The sequence below is a fragment of the Aotus nancymaae genome, unplaced genomic scaffold (genome assembly GCF_030222135.1).
Source record: "Aotus nancymaae isolate 86718 unplaced genomic scaffold, 86718_ANA_hifiasm-v0.15.2.pri h1tg000016l, whole genome shotgun sequence".
NCBI lineage: Eukaryota > Metazoa > Chordata > Mammalia > Primates > Aotidae > Aotus > Aotus nancymaae.
This window is the reverse complement of record NW_026988428.1, coordinates 38,738,518-38,759,847: the sequence shown is the minus strand read 5'-3', so window position 1 is coordinate 38,759,847 and position 21,330 is coordinate 38,738,518.

Genomic DNA, 21,330 nt, shown 5'->3' with positions numbered 1-21,330 from the left:
AGACACAATAGGATTAGCCATCAAAATACATTCAATTGTGTGTACATGTGTGTGTGCGTGTGTGTGTGCATGTGTGTGTGTGTGTGTATGAATGTGCACACTCCTGAAGCATTGGGAGGGAACTGTGAATGCCAAATTCTCTTTAAGAGCTGCCTTTTGCAGAGGGATGGGTGGAATCTATTTCATCAGGGTCACCCTCGTCACAACTCCTCGACAGTTGTACAGTTGGCTGTTCAACTCTGAGGGGGCAGGAAGGGACAGAAGGGGTGTGTGCTGTCAGCAAAGGAAAAGGGGTGGTGACTGCCCTTGGAAAGGAGAATACAATGCATTTGCATGCATTCTCCTCCCCCCACATGGTTCCTGGGCCAGGGGGCCAATCCCCAACCCTTCCTTCTTTCTCTGCTGCTTTTTGTAAAGCTCTGAGCTAACCTGTAAGAACCATCTGCTGAGTGGGGAAAAGGAGACCAGTACTCAGTTGCTGGCCCACAGGCCTGACACCCGGGAGCCATTGAAGCAGAGAGAGGGGAGGCAACAGGCAGATTTATGAGCAGCAATCTGTTCCCCTCCTCCCCCAAGGACCCTCTGCCAGGAGACAGCCTGATAATCCATCAACCCCACTAATGAATTAATTAGTATTCCCAGTAATCCTGACCCCCAAAGGAGACCTGTCTGTGGGCCCCTAAGGGGGGTAGAAACTGCCTTCTTCAGTCAGACACTGAAGACCTGGGACCAATGTCTGACATTAGGCCCCAGAATGCTAAGCCTCAAGCCACAGATCCTGTTGCTGAAAGTCCCCAGATGTCCCGCCTTCTCACCTTCCCTTCAGAGATCACTAGCTTCTGCTGAATTACAATCAAATACCACCAACAAATGGAGTCCAGGGATATATATCAGGAGCTGTGGAGAGCAAGAAGGTGAACTTCCAAGGAAGAAATGATTCAGGCTGCCCACATTGAGGTTAGAACTGAGCAGACCCTAAAGTTGCTCCCCAAGGTTTAGGCATTGGGACCTGGGATAGGATTTGGATGGGGTGAGGGCTGAAGAAGATAAATAAAACATAGTCCCTGACCTCAAGAAGTTCAGCGTCCAGTAGGGAAATAATACAGGTTCAAATAATTGTGAAACAGGTTAAAACAAAAAGTGATTTGTGACATGAACCTCTCCTGAATAACCATGAGAGTAAAACACAGAGGGGTCAGTTGAGTTTATGAATAGTTTGGAGAATAGAATCAAAGAGATTCAATAACCCTCCCTTACAATAGCAAAGTGAAGTGCTTCATTCTTTTCAAAAAACTGGGTAGTAATGTGGGGCAGGGGGAAAAGTTTAGGAGTAAGGAAACCTTACTCTACATCTTAGTCTGCCTCTATGTGGGGCTGTGACAAGTGATCTAACCTCTCTGGTCTCACATTCCTCATTAGGCAACGATCAGCTTGAATTATAATCTCTCAGGTTCCTTCCACCTCTGATACTCAATGATATAACATAGTTAAGTGCCGCAATTCTTTTTTGAGGGTGAATAATACTGGCCCATTCAAAGGTATGGAGACAGAGTCTCCAGGTTTGAATAAAGCAATATAATAGGTTAATGACAAAAGTGGATCTAGAAACCAGGTAATAAATTTGGATGTCTTTCTATCTAGATTGCTGGCCTTGTTGGGAAGAATACTTAATTCAACCTTCTCACACCATATTCATTCGAGATCTGTGCATTTGGGCATTCACTGGGCATATAGAGTGGCCCATTCATTATGCAGTTTTTAGCTACACAAAACTGCCTGAATTTGTTTAGATCTGCTGGGAAACTTCTGTACCTTTAAAAGCTCTGTACCATCCTCCAGTATCCTTTTCTGCACTCCAGTATCTAATTCCTAAGAGCAAGGTCCTCTAGGATTCAATTGAATCATTGAATCCTAACATTGACATTTACTAACCATGTGACTTCAGACAAGTTATTTATTTCACTGGGCCTCAGTTCCTCTATCTGTAAGTTGGAGGTAATAATGCTTATTCAATGAACTTGCTCTAATAAACACATATGAAATAATACATGCAAAATATCTAGTATAGGGTCTGGCACTTAGCAAGTGCTCAATAAATGGTAGTTATTACTAGTATTTTATCTTAAACATTTAAATCAAACATTAAATCAAAGAAAAGCTATTATCAGACTCCTTATAAAGGCCCTGTTTTTGTGCTCATATCTCAATCCAAGTATTCCTTTATCATAATAATGACCACACTATTAATTTACCCAACAAATGCATTGTATGCATATATAAAGTCCCAGGCACTGTGCAAGATTCTGGGACTACAGAGAGCCATAAGACTAATTCCTAATCAACTTTCAGTGTAGTGGCAGGGGCAGTAAAGTAAATATATAAATATATCTAAAACCTCTTCTTCTCTGTGTCTAACTTTCTAACATAATTACATATGTGCCCAGGGACCCATTATGTATCAGTGGTATTAACTGCAGCATCATTTTTAATAATGGAAAAGTTTATTGTCAATACATTAAGTGACCAATGGTTTAACCAAAGTATGATATGCCATTTAACTTGCATGAGTTGGTCTATCTATACCATCAAAAAATGTACTACATGTACTAACATGCTGTAAAGGGAAATATAAAACAATTATAAAACTATAGGTTCAATATGATATACTTTATTTTTTAATGTATACACATGCATCGAATAATACATGTATTTTACAGAAACACACATATATACACATACACGAACTCATAACAGTGGGTCTTCTTCTCAGGGAATCTCAGAGCTGACATGAAGTAAATTGAGATCATGTAGTTATTGAAGGAAATTTTTTTCTTTTTGCACAAGTATAATCTATCCATATGTAACTTCTGAATGTGACATTGATTTTAAAACATAATTAAAATATGCTATCTTTAAAATCCCATTCCCCACTCATAGCCAAACTTATTTTCAGGAAAGAATCTGATAGCCACACCCTACAACACCAAACACTGGAATATATATACATGCTGATATGACTCTTTCATGAAAAAATTACTACACTGGCTTCTACCAACTCCCCCTTATACACTCAGCCCCAGGAACATTTTCCCAGTCTTAGGAGCAAAATTTAAGTTGAATTCAGTAAGCTTCAATCATGTGGTTATTAAGCCTGGAGAAATAGCTGATGGAGGGCAGAGAGGATTTCCTGAAAATACAGATTTAATTTACACCACTGCAAAAATAATAGGATAAAGAGATTAATAAAACCAACTACTACCCTCAAGGTGCATTCGGTGTTCTGGAAGGACCAAACAGCGCACTGCCCTGAGCACTCTCAGATCAAAGTCAGTGCTCTATTAAGTGCAGTTTCCTTGCATGTATGGTAGCTTTGGGTGGTCTGCTCCATTAGGCCAGTGCTCTAGTCATGCCATCTCTCCTAAGCACTCATCAATTGAGGGAGATAGAAGCCAACGAGAAGAAACTAATTACTAATGGTAATAATTATAGCTAATTCTTATAGAACACTTACCATACGTCAAATGCTATTAAAAGTGTATTCATGTACCATTTTATCATTGCAACCACCTTATGAGGTAGTGTATTAGTCCCTTTTCACACTGCTGATAAATATGTACCTGAGACTAGGTAATTTACAAAGTAAAGAGACTTAATGGGCTTAAGTTTCACATGGCTGGGAAGACAATCATGATGGAAGGTGAAAGGCATGTCTCACATGTGGCAGACAAGATAAGAGGGCCTGGGCAGGAAACTCCCATTTTTAAAACCATCAGATCTACTGAGACTTATTCACTATCATGAGAACAGCATGGGAAAAACCTGCCCCCATTATCCAATTAACTCCCACCAGGTCCCTCCCACAACACATGGGAATTCAAGATTTGGGTAGGGACACAGCCAAACCACATCATTCTGCCCCAACCCCTCCCAAATCTCATGTCCTCACATTTCAAAACCAATCATGCCTTCCCAACAGTCCTCCAAAGTCTTAATTCATTTTAGCATTAACTCAAAAGTCCATAGTCCAAAGTCTCATCAGAAACAAGACAAGTCCTTTCCACCTATGAGCCTGTAAAATCAAAAGCAAGTTAGTTACTTCCTAGATACAATGGAGGTACAGGCATTGGGTAAATACACCCATTCCAAATGGGAGAAATTTTGATGGCCAAATCAAAGGGGCTACAGGCCCCATGCAAGTCTGAAATCCAGCAAGGCAGCCAAATCTTAAAGCTCCAGAATGATCTCCTTTGACTCCTTGTCTCGTGTCCAGGTCACACTAATGCAAGTGGTGGGCTCCCATATCCTTGGGCAGCTCTGTGACTTTGCAGGCTATAGTCCCCCTCCTGGCTGCTCTCATAGGCTGGCATTGAGTGTCTACAGTTCTCCCAGGCACATGGTGCAAGATGTCAGTGGACCTACCATTCTGGAATTTGGAGTATAGTGGCTCTCTGCTCACAGTTCCACTAAGCAGTGCCCCAGTAGGAACTCAGCGTGGGTGCTCCAACTTCACATTTTCCCTCCACACTGCCCTAGCAGAGTTTCTCCATGAGGGCCCCGCCCCTTCAGCAACCTTCTGCCTGGGCATCCAGGCATTTTTATATAACCTCTGAAATCTAGGTAGAGGTTCCCAACCCCCAATTCTTGACTTCTGTACACTCACAGACTCAACACCACATGGAAGCTGCCAAGGCTTGGGGCTTGCATCCTCTGAAGCCCCAGCCCAAGATCTACATTGGCTCCTTTCAGCCCCAGCTGGAGCAGCTGGGACACAGGGCACCAAGTCCCTAGGCCCACACAGCATGGGGACCCTAGGCTCAGGCCACAAAACCACTTTTTCCTTCTAAATCTCTGGGCCTGTGATGGGAGGAGCTGCTGCAAAGGTCTCTTACATGCCCTGGAGACATTTTCCCCATTGTTTTGGTGAATAATATTTGGCTTCTCATTACTTATGCAAATTTCTCCAGCCAGCTTGAATTTCTCCTCAGAAAATGAGATTTTCTTTTCTATTGCATTGTCAGGCTGCAAATTTTCCAAACTTTATGTTCTGTTTACCTTTTAATGCTGAATGCCTTTAACAGCACCCAAGTCACCTCTTGAATCTTTTGCTGCTTAGAAATTTCTTCCACTAGATACCCTAAATCATCTCTCTCAAGTTCAAAGTTCTACAAATCTTTAGAGCAGGGGGGAGAAATGCTGCCAGTCTCTTTGCCAAAACATAACAAGAGTCACCTTTGCTCCAGTTCCCAACAAATTCCTCATCTCCATCTGAGACCACCTCAGCCTGCATTTCATTATCGATATCATTATCAGCCTTTTGGTCAAAGCCATTCAACAAGTCTCTAGGGAGTTCCAAACTTTCCCACATTTTCCCATCTTCTTCTGAGCCCTCCAAACTGTTTCAACCCCTGCCTATTACCCAGTTCCAAAGTCTCTTGCACATTTTCAGGTATCTTTTCAGCAGCACCCCACTCTAGTGGTGCCAATTTACTGTATTCAGCCTGTTTTCACGTTGCTGACAAAGATATACCCTAGACTGGGCAATTTACAAAAGAAAGAGGTTTAATTGGGTCATAGCTCCACCATGTGGCTGGGGAGACCTCACAATCATAATGGAAGGAAAGGAGGAGCAAGTCACGTCTTACATGGGTGGCAGCAGACAAAAAGAGAAGACTTGTGCAGGGAAACTGCCATTTAAAAAATTATCAGATCTCCTGAGACATTCACTTTCACAAGAACAGCACTGGAAAGACCTGCCACCATGATTCAATTACCTCCACTGGGTCCCTCCCATGACATGTGGGAATTCAAGATGAGATTTGAGTGAGGACACAGCCGAAACATAACAGGTAGGCATTATTATTATTGTTCCTGTTTTACAAATGAATTAATGGGATACAGAGAAAATTGTTTGCTTAGCCTCACAGCACTGTGTCTCAATGCCACAGTGCTGGGATTTGGATATAAACAGTCTATTTCTACCATACCATATTGCCATCCTAAAGCAGTTAATGTATAGTTAAGTATAAGTCCAGAATATATTCTCTGGATGCTCTAGGAGGGACACTATAAGTAAAATGATTATCAGTAGTTCTTCTGGTGACTCATCCTGAAGCAGCAGGTGAGATGGCATCCTCATCTAGTTCCCTGTTGTTCAGAATATGTTCAAAAGAGCCATATTTTACCCACAATATACTTGCTGAAGATTCAATTTTAGGAAATACTTTTGACCACCACAACTCACAATGCAACATGAAGGGATGGTAGTATCTTGGTTCCTAGAAGCTCCTACAATAGGAAACATACCCTCCCACTCATGCAACCTTCTCTGAGCTCACCTTACCTCAATCTCATGTCCTAAGACTCTAGATCATGAATATGGAGCATAAAGAATAACGTGTCTCATGAAAATAGAATACAAAACCCTTTAGGATTTGAGCCAATTAGAGTGTTGAAAGGAGACCATTATGGGAGCTGGTTGTAGAAGCAACTCATATTCTGTTCACCAGCCCAAGACTTAGTTTCCAGGTTGGGTTTCCTCACTGTTCCACTAACTTTAAGAATCAAAAATAGCAAAAGAATATAAGAAACATTCACATAGCTCAGTTATTCAACTCTGACATTTTGCTTCCACTATAAATGATTCTTCTATTACAAAGATCTAGTTGAAATTCTCATTTTGCTCTTGTTCCTGCCCTCTTATTCTCTCAGCTACAACTACTTTAATATATGGATTTGTTCTAGATCCAGGAATTAGAAGGAGTCTTCCTTAATGCTGGTGTGAACTAGGATGGCAGAGAGTCAGGAAACAGAGGCAGCACAGACCACACAAAGCTGTACTAGCCCCTCGGGATTCAAAAGTGAGTATTTTAAGATACCAGAATTAGAGAGTGGGAAAATGGGTAAAGATAAATAAAGAAACTGGCTGGGCACGATGGCTCACACCTGTAATCCCAGCACTTTGGGAGGCCAAGGCAGGCGGATCAGGAGGTCAGGAGTTCGAGACCAGCCTGACCAACATGGTAAAACCCCGTCTCTTCTAAAAATACAAAAAATTAGCAGGGCGTGGTGGTGCATGCCTATAATCCCAGCTACTCTGGAGGCCAAGGCAGGAGAATTGCTTGAACCTGGGAGGTGGAGCTTGCAGGGAGCCGAGAGCATGCCACTGCACTCCAGCCTGGGTGACAGAGTGAGACCCTGTCTCAAAAAAATAAAAAATAATACAAAAAATAAAAAAGATAAATGAAGAAACTGACATTTTCTAAGAATCTGTACCATACAATTTTTGCATCAGTAGTCTGCATATATTATCATCTCCTTTAGAAATACATATAGCCAGCATTTTCTGAGATTTTTGCATTGAGTTGAGAGAATTACCTCATCTAATTACCTGCATTACCTCATTTAATTGCTGCAACAACTCTTTGGGATGGGTGCTATTTTATCACTTTTATTAAGAGATGAGGAGAATGAGGTCCATTAATTCATCCATTCAATAAATATCTGAGTGCTTTCTATGTGCAATAGGCACTACGGATGTATCAGTGAACAAAACAGAAAGAACAAGTAACTTGTCCAAGATCACACAACTGGAAAATAAATGTTGAACTTTGAAAGCCTGCTTATTTCTATGCCTCTTTTATTTATTTTTATTATTCTATTCCGTTTATTCTTGAGCACTGGAAGGATAGATTTTAATAAAAATGAAATAAGTTAATACCCCATTCCAGAATCCCATCTCCTCCAAGGAGTAACATTGGTTAGATAAAGGGAAGCAATGGTCCCAGGGAGTTACCATGAAGGAAGATTCTCCATGGCAAGTTCAATAGTTTCCACTCTCCTCAAACACAGACACACACACAGAGAAAGAGAGAGAGAGGGAGAAAGAGAGAGAGAATACACAACTATATGGTGACGCCAATTCAGTCACATGCAGGGTGACAATGAGTTCTGGTTTGCTTAGCACAGTCATAGTTAGCACCTGTTATAGACCAACTAATTATTTTTAGAGCTTCATTTGCTTTTTAAAACATCACAGCTAAAAATTGCCACTCCACTCACACGGTGCATTGAAGTACCAAACTTGCCCTTTCCTTGATATTAGGACCATAACGCTCCCTGGTTCATCCTAGTTAACTCCATCATTAAAGAAAAAATCTCTGTCTCATCCTCCCTAGGCTGAAAAGGGTCATGATGAAGGGAGTTAGAGGGGTATAGAGCTATTGGGGCTCAGGGTTTAATAAATAAAAGATGACTGAAACCAAAACTGGGAAAGTAAGGAGAGGAAGGGGAGGTAAAAAGGCAAAACCAAAACCAAAACCTCTCTTTACCCTATTCAGTGACTCAGTAAAAAAATACCTTCAGGAGTACAGCCTCTTTATATTCAGCCCCCACTCCTTCTTCCTTCACCCAGATGAATACAGGAGTGAAATCTAGCTTTAAGGGTGAGAGTTGTTTTCCCCTAGGCTAGAAGAGATTTAATGTCTTTAATAGCTAAATTGAGGCTCTGAATAGTTCCTGTGGGTACCAGCTGTGATCAGGCTTAAACCACTGCACCATCCTCTACAAACCTCCTGTGGTAATTTGTGGGGAGATGTTGCTACCTATTATTAAGGATGTTGGTGCTGATGGAGTCATTACCTGTACACACTCACATACAGTTATTTATCTGTGGTATATTAAGGATTTTGTCCTTAAGAATGAATGAAATGCCCAATGAAGTTCCCTGAGGCCTTAAGATTGATAGATCTGCCCTCCCTGTCCACATCTTCTCTTTTACTCCCAGACTGCTCCAGAAAACTGCAAGCCTTAGGAGATATGAGCTTCTTTTCCCTCTTCCTAACTAACTCCCTTCTCTCTCTCTTCTTCTGGCTTTTGGATATCTCCACCTCCCTCGCAGCCCCTCTACTGTGTGCCCTCTTCCCCCTCCCTTCTTTCCTCTTCTTTAGTGCACATGTTCCTCGATTTGATTTACTTCTGTACATTGTGTGGCTGTGCAACGGTTGGTCCTTAGAGAGCCCTCAAAGGGAGCACTCCATCTGTCAGCCTTTCACAATCCCCCCTCTGGCCCCCGGCCATCACCCCCTCCCTTTCCTCTTCCCTATGGGCAGTTTCTAAGAGAACTATGGAAGATTTCGGTAAACTTCCATTTCCCCACTTCAGCCCACTTCAGACCTAGCTGGAGTCCTCTATTTTCCCTGCTCTTCCCCACGCTCACTCAACTTGATTCCTGCTATCCCCTCAAGGAAAGCCTTTGAAGTCACTGGAGTCAGTGAGAGCAGTACTGTCCAGTGAAGTTGCTCTCCTACTGGGATGCCTGGGGCTACATAATTAAGACTTACTGATGCAACAGTACATTGGGTCATTAGTAAAGTCAGGATCAGGCACACTTATGGTAGGAGCAGTGATACAGAAAATGCCAATCACCTGATAATCCAAAATTATATCCCATTTAACACATATCTATTTGTTCAAATCCTGCGAGGTGCTGGGGATGCAAATGTGAATAAAATAGGAAATGATGCTGGAATTCCAGAGTTTTGTAGTCCAGTGGGAACTATTCACACATCTGAATAACTTTAATAGAGGAAAAAGTATGATGAGTATAAAACATGCTCTAGAATTCTAAGAAAATATGTCTCATGGTTCAGAGAATGGTTCCAGTAGGAGGTGAAATTTGATCAGTGCTTTGAGACAGATGCAGCTTTGTACTGTATTCCCGTTAATTTAGCACTATACATGGTTTGGATATTTACGTGAACTTTTCTATAAAGCTTCACAGTAACCTACTTTAGATACCATATATAAGTAAAATTGCAGGAGTTTCACTTAAGAAGTTTTTTTTTTTTAACTTAGGTGTTTCATTTTTGTTTTTGGTGTGGAAGGGTTATGAGAGCTGGGGAAAGCCAGCAGATTTCCTTGGTATACCATTTTTGACTGGGATTCATAATGCACATATTTGTTTTCCAGGAAAAGTATTGCATAATAGTGCTAGCTTTTAGCACTTCTAGCTAGCTTTTAAGATTCTGATCATTTGAAGTCATAGAGAATATCAAACTTATATTTGCCAAGACCTGTAAATGTCTGCCTTATATTTATTTTTCCTCCCTTGGGCAGAAAGTCTGAATTATTTTGTGGATGAAAATAAAAGAAAAAATAAGATACCCATAGTGACTTGAATGAAGTCACCCACTAAGATGGCTTGACTCATGTGACTGGAGTTTATCTGGAAACAAACAAAATCAAACCACTTATAGCCTCTTTGGAGTTAAAATGTGACTATAATCCTTTAATCTCTTAATTTTACCTCACATGTTTCTGTCTACAGGAAACAATCCCATATTCAGAATTATTCTTGTGTATAAGTAAATTTATCTGTTATAAGACAAAACAGGAAATAACTGAAATGGGCTCAGTAGAATCATTAATTCAATTTAGGTGAGTTCGAAAGATGAAACTTTGCAGCTTTTACCTACAGTGTTTTCAGTGGATACACACAACACAGAAAATGGCATAAAGTAAATAAAATAACATGATATACAAAATTATATATACAATATGTTCATGATTACCTAGAGGGTATACTAAGAATTGAAACCTTTCTACACCCATGCAGCTTATCGTCCATATTAACATGGCTTTACTATTCCAGAAAACTCTTGCCCAGAAGGAATTTTTTTAAGGCAGGGTTGACCAGAGCCCCAACCTCTTGGGCTCAGGCAATCCTCCCACTTCAGCCTCTCAAGTTGCTGGGACTACAAGCACATGTCATCCTGCCCAGCTAGTTTATGTATTTCTTTGTAGAGACAGAGTATATTAGTCTGTTTTCGTGCTGCTGATAAAGACATACTTGAGACTGGGTAATTTATAAAGAAAAAGTAGTTTAGTGGACTCAGTTCCACATGACTGGAGAGGCCTCAGAATCATGGTGGAAGGCAAAGGCACATCTTACCTTGCAGCAGGAAAGACAGAATGAGAGCTAAGTGAAAGGGGAGTCCCTTTATAAAACTATCAGCTCTCATGAGACTTGTTCACTACCATATGAGCAGTATAGGGGAACTGCACCTATGATTCAATTATCTCCTCCCGGGGTCCTTCCCACAATATGTGGGAATTATGGGAGCTATAATTCAAGATGAGATTTGGGTGGAGACAAAGCCAAACAGTATCACAGGGTTTCACCATATTGCCCAGGCTGGTCTTGAACTCCTGGGCTCAGGTGATTTGCCTGATTCCCAAAGTGTTAGGATTACAGGTGTGAGCCACCATGCATGACCAAAAATATGTCTTAAATAACTTTTTTTCAAGAATTCGCAAAAAAGATTAAATGAACATCAAATGACTGTTTTCCATCCAAGACTCTTCAAAATTCTCACCTCATAACACTTACCTTGCTTTCTCTCCCCATTCTAAACTATTATATTACTATTCTTTTTTTAATTAATTTATTTTACTTTAGGTGCATATTCTTACCCAGTTTTATTCATTCCTCACATTGAAAGCTCCTTCTTAAACTATACCTGCAAACTTATAAATATCTTCACTCCTCCTTCTCTCCATAAAAAGTAATTGTAAGGCCGGCTGCCTCGCTGAAGAGCCAAATGGACACACTTATCTCTCTGTACTGGCTCCCCACACCTGCTCCTATCTAGTTTCTCCATGCAGGCTCCACACGCCCACTCCTGCATTCCTCACTCAACCCTTTCAAAATTTAAAAAGCCCGCGGAAGATTTGTCCAATGGCAGTTTAACATTAACCTCCCCAGCCAGTCAGCCTACCAATGAAACTGTCTGCTCTTTGTTTCCCTAACAATCAATCAAATCTCCTTACCAATGAAATTGTCTGCTCTTTGTTTCCCAATGACCAATCAACTACCTCCACTTCTTATAAAACCCCACACCCTGAGAAGCCCATTGCGACTTCTCTGGCCCCTTCCTGGACCACAGAACCTCGCCCGGGAGCTGAATAAATTGGATTCTCATTTTTTCTCACTGGCCTCAGTTGCCTCATTTTAACTCGGCAATATACCTTACAGCTGGTGCCGAAACCCGGGAGGGGTTGTGAGACCCCCTCCTAAAGGGGAAACCGACTCCTCCACCTGAAGCTAAACCAGGGAGCCACTGCGCCGCAAGGTAAGACTTCTGTTACCCATAGCCTCTCCCGCTGCTTGACTCCGGACTCCCTGTCTATAACCGCGGCCGCGTCAGGGACTCCTCTCTGCCGTGGGCCCAGGGCCCCGGCTCTGTTCAGCTGAGGGCCCAGGGCTCCAGCTCCGCCTCGAGGACCTGAGTGTAGAGGAGACGTCCCTACGCTCTTGTCTTCCCCCCGTAAGGGGTCTGCGGAGGGTCAGGAACCTGAGGGAGACGTCCCCTTCTTCCTGAACCCTCTCTGGTGTCCAGTAGTGTCGTCCGGGACGCCTACCGGTCATCTCTGCGGCAGCGGGCGAGACTTGAGTGACTAGAAGCCCTGTTTACTCCTCCAGGCCCTTAAGGCCTAAATTAAACCTTGGCTCCTAACCCCAAAACCTGCCCTTTGGCAAATCAGCTCCCGTTTAATTATATTCTCAATTTCTCTTTCTGTTTCTCCTTCTGTTCCCGAGTGAGTGTGTGAGTGAGTTTTTTTTCCCTTCCAGTAAAATTATATCCTGCTTTGCAAATTTTATAAATTTACAAATTCTTGTATTCTTGTTCTCTATTGCTAATAACTGTAAGTTTCTACAGTGAAAGTCATAAAAATGCCCAAGCAGGCAAGACTCTAGCTTTCTAAACACTGTATCAAAAAGAAATAGATAAGGCCTGTGCTAAAATCCTTGAGCTCTACAGATAGCAAACATCTGGGTCACATAGCAACTATCACATGTAAGCCTAAGTTAAGTACCTATTACTGCTTAATAAATTGCCTTTGTTCTATGCCTGCAAACTTGTTTTAGTGCCACTGTGTACTTCATGTATAAAAAGCCAAGCCCTGTCTTTGTTAAGTGCTTAATATTAAAATGCTAATCTGCTAAGCCAGTAGCCACCTTAATAAAATCCTCCTGTTTCACAAAAAGAAGAAAAAAAAGAAAAGAAAAAATCATGGGTAACCAAAAATCCCACCCAAACCCTAAGTCACCACTGGGATGCCTAGTTCTAAACCTACCCAAGCTGGGCCTCTCTATAAAAAACAAAAGGCTACTCTTCCTCTCCACCGTAGCCTGGCCACAGTATCCGCTAAACAACCAGTCCAAGCGGCCTCCAGAGGGCACACTTAACTTTAATGTCCTCACTAATTTAAACAATTTTTGCCAAAGGAAAGGCAAGTAGGCCGAGGTTCCCTACATCCAAGCATTCTGGTATAAAATATGAAAAATTCCCATACGAAACCTGGTAAACTTGGCATTTAAACTTTTTAATGGCCGGGAGGAAAAGGCTAAGACCATCCACCAGGTCCATTTACAGCAACAGGTAAGCCTCCAAACCCAAGCTATCGTAGCAGCCCTAAGGCCGGCAGCACGCCCAGCATCTGGTGGGGAAAACTCCTCAAAGTTCCTCCAAAAAGGTCCCCTAGAACCCACCCAAACTACTTCAAAGGTCCCTCCCGGGCCCTGCTTCAAATGTAGCCAAAAGGGACACTAGGCCCAGCAGTGCCCCTGTCCACGTCCACCTCCCAGACCCTGTCCAATCTACAAATGAACTGGACGCTAGAAGGTAGACTGCCCATTCTGGACTACAGGCTCACCCCCTACATCTCCATGTGAGGGGCAGGCCAGTCCAAAGGATGCAGTCCCTTCACTTGAACTCCTTAGCCTCATGAATAATTAACGCAACCCGGACTCGAAGACCCCCATCACCCTTGCTGAGCCCAGGGCGCTACGAAGAGCGGGTAAGTCTATTTCCTTCTTAATGGACATGGGGGTTTCCTATTCTGTATTGCCTTCCTACTCAGAGCCTAGTACACCTTCCCAGGTCTCAGTTGTGGGAATTAACGGGAAGCCCTCCTGTCCCAACCGGACCCATCCTCTAACTTGTTACCTGGAGGGACATCCGTTCACCCACTCCTTCTTAATCATACCCTCGTGCCCAGTCCCCTTACTGGGATGAGATATCCTCCAGACTTTAGGGGCTACCCTCCAACTCATTGGCTCTCCACAGTCCTCCCCATCTTCTACCCATCTCCTGGTATTAACTTTAAATAACAATGCACCCAGTCACGATTCCTCGCTTCAACCCCCTATTCCTCCTGAAATGGTTAATCCCTCAGTATAAAATACTTCCAAGCCCATAATTGCCACTCATCACATGCCAGTCAAAATATTCCTCAAGGACCCTACCCATTTTCCCTCCTGTCCTCAGTTTCCCATCTCAAAAAACCATTGCCAAGGCCTAAAGCCTATTATCACTTAACTCCTAGCACAGGGACTCATTCCTACCAGTTCCCCTTGCAACACTCCTATATTGCCAGTTCAAAAGCCGTGTGGCTTTCACCTGGTTCAGGACCTGTGCCTTATCAATGAGGCAGTAATTCCCCTCCACCCTATAGTTCCCAATCCATACACACTATTATCAAACATTCCCTCCACTACTTCTCATTTTACAGTCCTTAACCTCAAGAATGCCTTCTTTACCATTCCTCTTCACCCTAAGTCCTATTTCCTCTTTGCCTTTACTTAGACCAATCCCAACACTAACCTCTCGCAGCAGTTAACCTAAACGGTCCTGCCCCAGGGCTTTAGAGACAGCCCTCACATATTTAAAAAAGCAGTAGTAGCTAACCTAACCTCTTGCCCCCCTCAGCCTAGTCTCCTCTTGCAGTACGTGGACAACCTGCTGCTTTGCAGGCCTTACCTCTCCATGTCACAACAGCATACTGCCGCTCTCCTTAATTTCCTGAGGTCTAGGGGTTACCGGGTTTCCCCTTCCAAAGCACAGCTGTCAGCCACCTCGGTAATCTATTTGAGTGTCCACCTTACTCCCCAAACTAAGGGCTTAACAGTAAACCACAAAAAAGCACTACTTACACTGCAGCCCCCAGAAACAGCCAATAAAATCCTCTCCCTTTTAAAATTTGTAAAATTTTTCCATCACTAAATTCCTAACTTTGCTGTTCTGGCCAAACCCTTATATACAGCAGCTAAAAACACCCCCCTGGGACCCTTCTCCCAGCCAGGAGTTGTCAAACAAGCCTTTAAAACCCTGCAGGCTGCCCTGTCCAAGGCACCTCCTCTTCAATTACCGAATCTCACTCATCCATTCCACTTATTCACAGATAAAAAACAAGGAATAACAGTAAAGGTTTTAACCCAACCTCTAGGCCCCACCTATCAGCCTATAGCCTATTTGTCAAAACAGCTTAACCCTACTGTTAGAAGATGACAGCCTTGTCTACAAGCCCTAAGAGCAGCAATGAAACTAACCAAAGAATCCCTAGAACTTACCCTAGGCCAACCCATCTCAGTGTTCTCTCCCCATCGGCTAACTGACCTACTCTCTCACAAGTCTCTCGTGCACCTAGGACCCTCCCGTTTACAGGAGTTTCACCTACTCTTCATTAAAAATCCCTCAATCAGCCTCCATCCTACCTCTCTACTCAACCCGGCTACCTTGCTTCCTCTTCTGTCTCACTCTCCCTCTCCAGCCCACTCCTGTCCTAAACTCATAAATACATTAACCAAACCACGTGAAGGCCTAACTGACCTTCCTCTACCTAATCCAGACCTCACTCTATATATAAATAAGAGTTCTATAATAATGGCTGAGCGACAGCAAAAGACAACTTATACAATAGTCATAAATTCAGCCACCCTTGAGGCTTGCCAACTTCCCAATGGAACCACCTCACAAAAAGCAAAGCTCATTGCTTTTACCCGAGCTCTCACGCTCCCACAGGGCAAGAAATCATCCCTCGCTTCGGCCTGCCAGTGACCATCCAGTCCAACAACGGCCCGGCCTTCACTGCTCAGGTGGTCCAGCTAGTCGCTAAATCTCTCAACATTTCATAGAAATTACACGTCCCATACCACCCTCAGTCTTCGGGTAAAGTTGAACGGGCTCACGGCATACTCAAGGACCACCTAACCAAACTCGCCATAAAAGTAAAACTTTCCTGGCCCACACTTCTACCTCTTGCCCTGGACTGGGTCCGAGTCACCCCAAGGGAGCCAACGGGTCTCAGCCCCTTTAAGTTACTGTACGGCAAGCCTTTCCTGGTTTCTCACAACCTCCCAGTACAACCACCCCCTCTGGCCTCATATCTCCCATATCTCTCCCTCCTCCGCCACTTACTCAGGGAACACACGGATCACACTCTCCCTGTAGTCCCGGAATTAAAGGACTTACATCCAACAGTACCTCTTCAGCCAGGGGACAGTGTCCTCCTTCAGGAACTCAAACCAAGGTCTCTGCAGCCCAGGTAGTCAAAACCCCACATTGTTATCCTAACCACCCCAACTGCTGCCAAACTTTTAGGCCACAGCTCTTAGTACCATGTGTCCTGCCTCAAGCTGGCCCCTAAAAGTTGCCAGTGGAGGTCCAAATCCTTGGGTCCCACTCGGCTCCGCCTTATGCGTGGCCCCTGCCTACCGCCCTCTAACTATCCAAACCTTTCTCATTGTGGCCCTTCTAGTCCTTCCCCTTAATTCCAGTCCCCATTATGTCTGGCGGTTCTATCTCCAAGAGTCCTGGACAGATGGCCCCACTACTAAAACTCAATACCTTGCCCAAGCTGACTGCCAGCCCTCAGGCTGCCAATCAGCTATACGATTTAATTTCCCTTTATCCAAGTCCCATATCATAAAAAAACTCCTGGAATAATTTTGCCCTCTGCTTTCTATATGACCAAACCAAGAATTATTGTCACCGGTGGAGCACCACCTATAGCAGATGCCCATATGCTTCATGTGTTACACACACAACCTACAAACCCGTTAATACCCCAAAAAGTGTATTACTCTCCAGTAACGATCGCCAGGGTGTGGTATCCCTTACTATCCGTAATCCTTAGGATAGGCGATAAGAAAAGGGAACTGCAGGTAAAGTTTACACCTGGGTTACAGACAGCCGCCCCAGTAGTACGTGGCTAATATTTCGGTCCTACATCCGCGTTGTGCCAGTAGAAATAAACCAACTAACTCAGTAGACAACACCATCCTGCAAAATAAAGCCACCCTAACTAAACAGCTCAAACCCTCAGGTAACACTTCCCAACCTTTCTCCTGGCTAACATTAGTACAACAGGAAGCTAATATGTTAAACTTAGCCAAAGCCACAAATTTCACCAACTGTTTTTTATGTGCCTCTCTTAACAAACCCCCCTTAGCCGCAGTTCCCCTCCAAACTGGATTCAACCTGTCACTAAAGTCCACAGGACCTGAGACCACTTTAATGGGGATCCCCTTGTTCAAAATACACTCCCACTCTCTATCTCTATGTTATGAGACACCTAGCAACCACAGCCTTAAGTGCAACACCACAGTAAATATAAACTGTTCCTTTCATGCGCCTCAAGGGGGGTACTTTTAGTGTAATAGAACCCTAACCAAAATTATCAAAACCTCTTCCCCATTCCCCTGTGTGCCCGTCACCCTAGTCCCACAACTAGAGGTGTATGGGCAAGCTGAATTTCTATCCCTCCTTCCATCTTCCCCTCAGGGCTGAAACAAACGAGCTGTCTTCCTCCCCATAGTAGTTAGCCTCTCCCTAGCCTCCTCTTTAACAGCTGCTGGAATTAGAGGCGACGCCTTAGGCTACAGTATCACTTCAGCTGCTCAACTAGAAAACAAACTCCATGTGGCCATTAAAACATCAGCTGCCTCTCTAGCCTCTCTTCAGCGACAAATTACGTCACTAGCCCAGGTAACTCTCCAAAACCGACAGGCTCTAAACCTACTAATGGCAGAGAAAGGAGGTACCTGTCTGTTTCTCCAGGAACAGTGTTGCTATTACATCAATGAAACAGACCAAGTAAAAGAAAATGTCAATACTCTCTATCGCCTCAAGGAAGACCTCCGAGGAACGCCAAGTGCGCCAAACTTTCCTCTTAACTAGTGGCAATCTCCCATATTCACCTGGCTAGCTCCTGTTGTCATTCCCCTAATCATAGTTTGTCTTCTACTAATGCTGGTCCCATTCTTTCTTAGGTTTTTACAAACTCGCATGAAAGAAATTTCCAGGGTGGCGATAAATCAAATGCTACTTCACCCCTACGTCCAACTCCCAACTGAGGCACCGGCCAACTGACCCCCCCCCACTCCGCCCCTGTTCAGCAGGAAGTAGCCAGAAAGAAGCGACGTCCTATATCATCAAAAAGGTCGGAATGTAAGGCCGGCTGCCTCGCTGAAGAGCCAAATGGACACACTTATCTCTCTGTACTGGCTCCCCACACCTGCTCCTATCTAGTTTCTCCATGCAGGCTCCACACGCCCACTCCTGCATTCCTCACTCAACCCTTTCAAAATTTAAAAAGCCCGCGGAAGATTTGTCCAATGGCAGTTTAACATTAACCTCCCCAGCCAGTCAGCCTACCAATGAAACTGTCTGCTCTTTGTTTCCCTAACAATCAATCAAATCTCCTTACCAATGAAATTGTCTGCTCTTTGTTTCCCAATGACCAATCAACTACCTCCACTTCTTATAAAACCCCACACCCTGAGAAGCCCATTGCGACTTCTCTGGCCCCTTCCTGGACCACAGAACCTCGCCCGGGAGCTGAATAAATTGGATTCTCATTTTTTCTCACTGGCCTCAGTTGCCTCATTTTAACTCGGCAATATACCTTACAGTAATGTTAAAACTCTAACAAGATAGTGATCTCTCTTGCCAGCAAAAAACTCAGCTTTGTATATTCATTCAGCCAACAAACATAAAAAAAGCTCAACATCAATGATCATTAGAGAAATGCAAATCAAAACCACAGTGAGATACCATCTCATGCCAGTCAGAATGGCAATTATTAAAAGTCAAGAAACAACAAATGCTGGTGAGGTTGCAGTGAAATAGGAATGCTTTTACACTGTTGGTGAGAATGTAAATTATTAGTTCAACCATTGGGGGAAGACAGTCTGGCAATTCCTCAAAGACCTGGAAGCAGAAATACCATTTGACCCAGTATTCCCATTACTGGGTACCAGTATATACCAAAAGGAATAGAAATCATTCTATTATAAAGACACACGCACACGTGTGTTTATTGCAGCACTATTCACAATAGCAAAGACATGGATTCAACCCAAATACCCATCAATGATAGACTGGATAAAGAAAATGTGGTACATGTACATCATGGAATACTATGCAGCCATGAAAAGGAATGAGATCATATCCTTTGCAAGGATATGGGTGGAGCTGGAAGTCATTATCCTCAGCAAACTAATTCAGGGACAGAAAACCAAACACCGCATGTTCTCACTTATAAGTGGGAGCTGAATGATGAGAACACATGGACACATTGTGGAAAACACACACACACTGGGGCCTGTCAAGGTTGGGGGAGAGCATCAGGAAGAATAGGTAATGCATGCCAGGCTTGATACTTAGGTGATGGATTGATCTGTGCAGCAAATAACAATGGCACAAGTTTACCTATGTAAGAAACCTGCACATCCTGAACATGTACCCCACAACTTAAAATAAAAGTTGATGAAAAAAAAACACCTCGGCTTTATCTTATCAACAACTTATTTTCGTAGACTTTTTAGAAAATTCACATTTAGAAATATTCAAAGAAAAAAGATGGGAAATAAATATGACAGTCTTTCAGCAATGATTATCACTTAGGCAATAGGCTATACGTGATTATTTTAATTTTTTATTTTTAGAGTAAAAATGTTTTACTGGCCGGGCGCGGTGGCTCAAGCCTGTAATCCCAGCACTTTGGGAGGCCGAGGCGGGTGGATCACGAGGTCAAGAGATCGAGACCATCCTGGTCAACATGGTGAAACCCCGTCTCTACTAATACAAAAAATTAGCTGGGCACGGTGGCGCGTGCCTGTAATCCCAGCTACTCAGGAGGCTGAGGCAGGAGAATTGCCTGAACCCAGGAGGCGGAGGTTGCGGTGAGCCGAGATCGCGCCATTGCACTCCAGCCTGGGTATCAAGAGCGAAACTCCGCCTCAAAAAAAAAAAAAAAAATGTTTTACTACATTAAAATAAGTTAATAGTCAAATGTACAATTCCAGTGAACTCCTTGCAGGTTTCCTGACACATTTCACATCATTAGAACACAAATAACATTAAAATCATTTAGAAAGCAATTCACTGTGGTGGAACAAGCCACAAACTTTGGCATCACAATTCTATCTTCTCTCTACAATCATATAATCGTGTATTATTATGCTCTAAAGCCACTTGTCTGAACTCCGGACCTGCACATCCAATTGCCAACCTGTTATCACCAAACAAGACTAAAACATGTCTCAAACGTAGCATGTCTATGGCTGAGCTCCTTGCTCACTCCCCGTATCGCTCCTCCTCCGAGCTTCATGTTCTCAGTTACTATTGGCAACCCCCTCTCCTCAGCTGCTCTGGCCAAGAACTTGAGGTCATTCCTGGGTACCCTTCTCTTATGCTTCCAATCCATCAACACATTTTTATTGATCCCACCTCCAAAATTTAAGAATCCCACTAGTTTTGCCACCACCCTTGTCTGAGACACCATCATGTTTTACCTGAAATACCGCCATAGTCTCCTGACTGGTCTTCTGACTTACGTCTTTGATCCTTTCATTCTATTATCAACACAGCAATAAGAGTGACAGTTCTGCCCCTTGTTAGCTCCAAAATTCTAATGACTTCATATTTTACTCAGAGCAAAAGCCCAGGTTCTTACAATGACATACCAGGCTCTACATAGCCTGCCCTCCTCCCCTTCCTATCACTCAGATCTGATCTTGGACCCACTTTGGCTTGCACACTCTACTACAGGATCATTGGGTTTTTTGCAATTCCTTGAAAGCCCTGATCCTATCTCAGGGCATTTGGACTTGCTGTCTTCTCAGCCAGAAATGCTTTTACCCCACATATCCACACGCTCCCTCCCTCATCTCCTGGAACCCTTATTCATATCCAAATTGTATTTAGAGTAGGTTATTCTGCCTCCCTTTATAAAATGCAATAAGTTTTATTCTTTATTTGTTAAAATCTCATTTATTTGTTTAGTTCATACCATCTTCTCAGTGATTTTTCCTTTTCAGGCTGAATCCAGCTTCTGCCTTTATAGTAAAAATGAACGAGCACTTGTTTTTCAGGCTCTATCATAGCACTTGTTGTAGGCTGCATCATCACAATTAATGCTGTTTGTTTATTTCTCCTTCAGGATGCAAGCCCTTCTCAAGCTGAAAACTTGAGAAGTCTTCATACTTCT